Source organism: Vigna radiata, chromosome 6, assembly GCF_000741045.1.
Source record: "Vigna radiata var. radiata cultivar VC1973A chromosome 6, Vradiata_ver6, whole genome shotgun sequence".
Taxonomy (NCBI): Eukaryota; Viridiplantae; Streptophyta; class Magnoliopsida; order Fabales; family Fabaceae; genus Vigna; species Vigna radiata.
Genome location: NC_028356.1, coordinates 11,724,168 through 11,731,244, shown reverse-complemented (window position 1 = coordinate 11,731,244; position 7,077 = coordinate 11,724,168).

Genomic DNA, 7,077 nt, shown 5'->3' with positions numbered 1-7,077 from the left:
TTCACTATGTTGTCTATTTTGTTTGGTTTCTTTACCTTCTTGCATTTCCATTTTCCTCACTTGGTTTAGAGATAGTTTGGTCTCAATGTAGAATCGTTCGGTCATCTGTGGGACCGTTCGTCTTCATGCTTTGTCCATTTATTTCAATGTTTTCAAGTATGCTTGGTTGCTTTTAATTTTCAGTTTTAATTTAATTTAATTTTCCTTGCAAAAACCTTTCACAACCCCCCCCACTTCGTGTTAGACCTAAGACTCGAACCACATTTGGTCCTTGAGAGACGACCTAGGAGTCATTTCCTAGCTATACTGCATTTCTTATATGCAATTAAATTTGTATGGGCCGCGACACCCATCAAAATTTTGGCGCCCTTGCCGGGGAACAACGGTTCGGTCTTAAGTCTTTTGTTGTGTTAGTGTGTGTTGTGTCTTGTCTTGTCTTGTGAGTGTGATGTTCTGTTTTGTGTGTTCGTCATTGTGTGTTGCATTTAGGTAGNTTTAGTTGCATATTTTCATTGCATTCTTCTTTTCCCCCTTCTTCTACATGTCTATCTATTTTGGTTATGTGAGTACTGCTTATTTTGCCTGTGTCTATGACTATCCTTCTGCATCTGACTCTGATATTGCTTGTGATGTATACTCAGCTAATGTCTATGTTGAGAACATTACGGTTCCTCCTCCATCTCATGACAGTGCTCCTAGGGAGCCGGTTCCACTTGATGAGGAGGATATTCGTTGTGTTTTCAACACTGGACTGATACATTTGCTGCCTAGGTTTTATGGTTTTGCAGGTGAATGCCCACATAGACATTTAGAGGAGTTTTACATCATTTGCTCTTCAAGGAAACCTCCTGATGTCCCGGATGAAGTCATGTTTTTAAGGGCATTTCCGCATTCATTACAAGAAGCAGCAAGGGGTTGGCTGTATTGTCTTCCTCTAGGATCCATCACTTTTTGGGAAGATCTTAAGCATACATTCTTTGATAAATTCTTCCTTGCTCAGTATGGTCACAGTAACGATCTTGGATGGAATGACCCTAGCTTGGGATGGTATGATGCTCCACAGCAATATCAACCAGTTCCAAATTCTTGTATGCCTTTTCCACTTGTTCAAGAACCACAGCAGCTGCAACTTCATGAGCCTGCACATTCTTTATCAGCTATTGGTAGGAAATTGGAAAGCAAGCTTGATTCTCTTGAGAGTTTCGTGACATAGCTGGCAACCAACCAGAGACCAGCACCTCCATCTGCATCTGTTGCACAGTTATATGTTATATGTCCTTCCAGTGACCACTCTATGGATGCATGTCCTTCTTTGGACCACCCTGTTACTCATGATGAGCCTCAAGTTTATGCTACCAATATCTACAATAACTGGCAACCACAACAGAAAAATCAGAGGAAACAACAACAGCAAAAGGCACCTGCCAAATCTTCTACTTCTTCTGAGCCTACATTGAACGAGTTGTAGAGGCAGATGGTCGCGCAGTGCACCGAGGAACAGTCTAAATTTTTAGAGGGATCACCATTTCAGACTGTTCTGATTCTTGATGATGTTAGTGCCATTCACATAGGAGATGAGGAGCAGAGTCACGAGCTTACTACTGCGCCATCTACTTCCCCACCCTCCTATCTCCCCACTCTTGCGCCTGAGGATGCAATTCCTCGTTCTGCTGTTACTGGTGAGATGAATCATGAATCAGCACAGGTTTCCTCTAAACTTGAAATCCCACTTGCTTTGCCTGAGCTGTTTATGCATTCAAATATTCTTGATTCTGCTTCAGATTCACATGTTAGTGATGATTGTGATATGGAAACTGTGGAAACTGAAAATGCATTACACTTGGGATTAAATTTTGATCTTTCACAATTTTCTGAAAATTTTAAATGTAGTTGTGAAGTTGGTTCTTGCTCTATTTGTGTTGAAATTAATTATGTGATACAACCAGCTTCCAACTTTGTGATAGGTGATCCTAACTACGAGTCTGATGAAAATGTTGAGGAACAGGCAGATATAAGAAACACCTTTGAGATAGGTAGACCACTTTCATCTTCGACCACTTTAGCCACATCCAGGGAGGTGGAAGTAAGCATACCTAAGATTGATTCTATTGTTAATGATTATGATATTAATAGGTATGTTGATGATTGTATTGTTGATGAGCATGCTTCTAATTCTCTCTCTTTGCATGATGAGAACCACTTTTTGCTATCACATATGAATGTTTGTTCTCCATGCACTAAACATGAATTTGAGACTATTGTTGATATTGTTTCTACATTTGAGATTGATTCATGTTCTGAGGGTTTATCTGAGGTTCAACCTGTTACACTGGGATTGGGTGTTCTACCCCTGCATGTTATTTTTGTGGAACCATATTGCACTAACCATGTTGCAGGAGGTACATATGAATTTGACCAACAAACACCCATGGTGGAAGACAAGAGTGCCAGTGTACACAAAAGCCTGAATATCAATGGGCACCAGCTGAACCTACTCATCAACAATCACTGGTTCTTAGATCCAGCTTTGGAGGACATCTCCCTGCTTGATCAAATCTGGAGGATGAAGCAGTTCTTCCTCAACACCTCCTTGCTGAATCCTGTGGTGGAAGACATCTCCCTGAAAGTCCAAAATTGGCAACAGCCACCATGATTAGGGGAGTTTCCTTTTTCCCTTCTCTCCCATTTCCCTACTTTTATTGCACTTGTCCATGATCTGTTGATTGTTCTAATTTCTGATCTGATGATTGTGACACATTGAGGACACTGTGTAGTTTAAGTGTGATGTATTGGGGGAGAGTCTGATTTTTCGTTCTTAGTTTATGTTTTCTGCGTTAAATTTTTTTGTTTTCTAGATAGTTTTTGTTGTTTTTTGTGTACAATTTTGCATGCTTTTCGTGAACTCTGGATTGTGTGATTAGGTTGTCAGTTTTTCTTCACTTCATTGATACTCTGATTTGTTGGATTCCTTGCTTTTCTTTGCTTGGAAGATGATCATGATGTTTGAGAGTTGAATTGATTGTGACCGTATTACTTGTGTGAGATTTGAGCCATTTGATGATCTTTCTCGTGTGTGATATGTCTCTTGATTGCTTGCACATATGCCTTGGCTTGACTCTATTGATAATTCTTGATTGATATGCATGTTTGGAAGTGATAAAGGCAATTTTGTTGTTGAGCGTCTCTAGCCAAATGAGCCTACCTTGTTGTGATCCTTTGATAGCCCCTTTGAGCCTATGCTTTCCCCATTTCTTTGTTTTGAAGCTCATACACCAACCCTAACTGAAAATCCATGATTTCCTTAGCCTTAGAGAATTTTGGAGCTTTGGAATTGTTTTGGTAATAAGTGTGGTCTCCTTGGGAATTTTGATGAATTGGCTAGTTGGTTCCTCTTCTTGTTTTGTTTTTGTATATATGTGTGCATCTTGTCTCTTACAGTTTTGTTCAAAAAAAAAACAATAATAGAAAAATATAGAAAAATGAAAAAAAAAATTGTGAATAATGGAGTCAAGAAGAGGATTGAATTAGAGGGTTTGGGTGTGTTTGAATGTGTTTACACTTGTTCCCCATTGCTCCTCTATTCCTCTTGGTTTGTAGCTTCTTATCTATATGATATCCTCCCTTGTCCTTGGCCCCAGTACAACCATGAAAAGACCTTTTGATTTGAACATGCATATGCGGTTGAGTGTTGATATTAGAGGCTTGCCAAGTCTTTTTGTGTTTGCATTCTTGAGTGCATTGAGTGACATTGTTTACCTTAGACACTTGAGAGAAACACTGATAGTGCATCTGTGAGGCTCTGTTGCTTTTGATTCACCTCTTGAACTGATTGACTGTTTTTCCATGATTTGGACTACTTGGATGATCTTTGGAGTATCTGCTTTCCTTTCATTGTCCAGATTTTGTGAGAATTGTGCAACTCTATTTCTGTTTTGTGAGTCTTTGTTGTCTGTCTGTCGAGTCTGTGTCACCTCCCTAATGTTTTAGTAGTTCCCTAGTTTTCGTCTTGGTTTTGCCCAGGAGTGCAAAAGACTAAGTGTGGTCTATTTTCATGAGTCGTTATTTCTTGAACTATATTTAGTTTATTGCATCTCCTGGTAACCTGGTCACTGCACAACTTCAACAGATATGGGTTATCCCAAATATAATACTTAGCATCACTCTTAATTTTAGCAATTTGAGCACGTGATGCGAAGGGAGGAAAAACATAAGAAACCAAATAATTTACAATGTGTGCAAACCAAGGAGTAGGGTGAGAATCATAAATCATCAACAAACTCTCATCAGGAAAGTCATCCTGGATAGGCATCACATCAGCTTCATCCTCAGCTCTCTCACCCTGCTGAGCTGGTCTGCAACCAAATTTTGTGCTCCACTCCGGTCTTTGATTTGCAAGTCAAACTCTTGGAGTAGTAGCATCCACCTGATCAATCTTGGCTTTGACTCAGTGATGGGTGTCGTGACCCATACAAATTTTATTGCATATTAGAAATGCAGTATAGTTAGGAAATGACTCCTAGGTCATCTCTCAAGGACCAACTATGGTTCAGGAATCAGGTCAAATACGAAGCGGGGGGGGGGGTTGAAAAGGTTTGTGACTGCAGTTGAATTAAATTGAAACGCATATGCAAACAGAAACATTGTAACTAACAAATATTTAAACATGATTAAAATAAAATAAAAATAATAAAAAAAAATGTAACACTTAAGATAAACATAGAAATGCACATACGGGAATGAAGCTTAAAAACAACATTAGCAAAAACAAAACTTCAATTACTTGAACCAATAAACCAATAAAAACTAAACATAATGCAGCGGGAATGGTAAATTGCAATATTTAACTAATAATAAAGTGAACATTTAAACTAGAATAAGAAACAATCCTAAAACACCGTGCAACACTTACTTATCTAAAGAAAGGAAATGAATCAAATTTATAAACTATGCCACCAGCGAGTAACTTAAAATGAAAATCAACTTGAAAGAAAGTAAATGTTGAGGAATGACTTCCTTAAATGCGTGGAACCTCCATCTCCCATCAATCACTGTTTGCTTCTACTTTTCCTCCAGCAAAGATGAAAGGTCCGTGTGCTTCCAGCAGCTACATCTTTTAAAGAAAAACAAAATAATATGCAATGCCACCGTCACCTCCTCATATGCAAATGGAAGCAGCACCTCGTTTTTTGGAAGCAAGGAATTGAATGAGATTTGATAAAAAAAAATAAAATAAAATTCCAGCTGCAGCGTGAATCAACATCCTAAATCAATAAATCACCGTTTGCACCCCATTCATCATTTCTTCATTCTAAACTAAAGGGAAAGTGTGCTTCTTTAGAGAAAACGAAATTTGTTTCTACCCCAAACTAAATTGATAGCAGCGCTCTTTTCTAAGAAAATCAATCCAAGTCTTCATTCAAAAGAAACAAAAGAAAGAGTGTCCTTCTCCAAATGTAACAACGTTTTCTTTTTTCCAAAAACAAAAAAAAACCGAGAACTCCCTTGCTTTAAGATAAATTTCCTATTGAAAAGAAAAACGCTGCACCAATTTTAGGCAATGGAAATTGAAGAAAACGTGTTGCACCTTCCGTTCAAGCCCTTGCTTCCATTAAATATTCAAAAGCGAAAACCAAAAAAAAAAAGAAAATGTAAAATGACCTGCTACAGCTATCTTTTCAAAAGAAAATAAAAGATGCTTATCAAAATCCAAATCCCGTAACAATGCTGAAGTGCTAACCAACCTCACCGAGACACCACCATCCTTCAAATTCAATCTCTGATTCATTATTCAAAAGAAAGGAAATTATGCTTGCTGGAATAATAAAACTGCAATGCAAGTTGCTGAATCCTTTTTCATTACTAGCGTAAAACATTCCAAGCTCTTTCCGAGAAAAACGTTTTTCAACCAAAAGAAAAGATATTTCATTCACCCAAAATCCCTAAACCTCTGAATGTTCAAAAGCAAAGCCTCTCATTCAACCTTCAAGAAAGCTCTAAAAAGAAACAAAGAGAAAGGGTGCAGCAGCTAGACTTTCGTGCTCTCCATTGTAGCCAAGTCTCCCAACGTTCCACAAGCCAAATAACACATAATCCAGCAGCTAGCCAAAATGCCGAGAGTGATATATTGAGTGACGGCTGGAAGGGAATGTTCCTAGGATCATGTGTCCTAAAATTGGGGTGGGGTCCATCCTAAAAAAAATAAAACCCTAGGGTGCCAAGTGTCCTACAATATTTGGGACCTCATAATTTTTTAACAATGGCCCAATGTGCAAAAGTTTGTCCAAAAAGTTTAAACGAAGAGTCTTGAATTTATTTTGTCTCCTCCAAATGTCCTAAACTGTGTTTCCAAAATTTTCCTTGAAAATAATAATGCAAATAATTAGCTCAGAATATTCAAATTAATTAAAATTAGAATTCCCGATCAAATTAAGCATAATTAGGAAAAATGGGAAAATACTGGACAATTAAGCCCAATTCCCTGATTAATTCTAGCACAATAAACTAAGTGAAATCAATTAAATATCGACTCATCACTAGGCACCAAATCTATCAGTCCAGTGTTGAAAACACAACGAATATCCTCCTTATCAATTGGAAACGGCTCCCTAGGAGCACTCTCATGAGATGGAGGAGGAATCGTTCTGATCTCAACATAAAATAGGAGAATCATAGACACAAGCAGAATGAGAATTACTCACATAGCCAAAATAGGTAGACATGGGAAAGAAGGGGGGAAAGAAGGATGTAATGAAAATATGCAACTGAAGCTACCTAAATGCAAAAACACATAACATCACACACAGAACAGAACGACACACTCACAACACAAGACAAAACACAACACATACTAACACAACAAAAGACCTAAAACTGAATCGTTGGTCCCCGGCAACGGCACCAAAATTTGATGGGTGTCGCAGCCCATACAAATTTAATTGCATATTAGAAATGCAGTATAGACTAGGAAGTGACTCCTAGGTCGTCTCTCAAGGACCAATTTTGCGGTTCGAGTTTCGAGTCTAACACAAAGTGGGGGGGGGTTTGAAAGTTTGTTTGGTGTGCGGAAAAATTAAAATT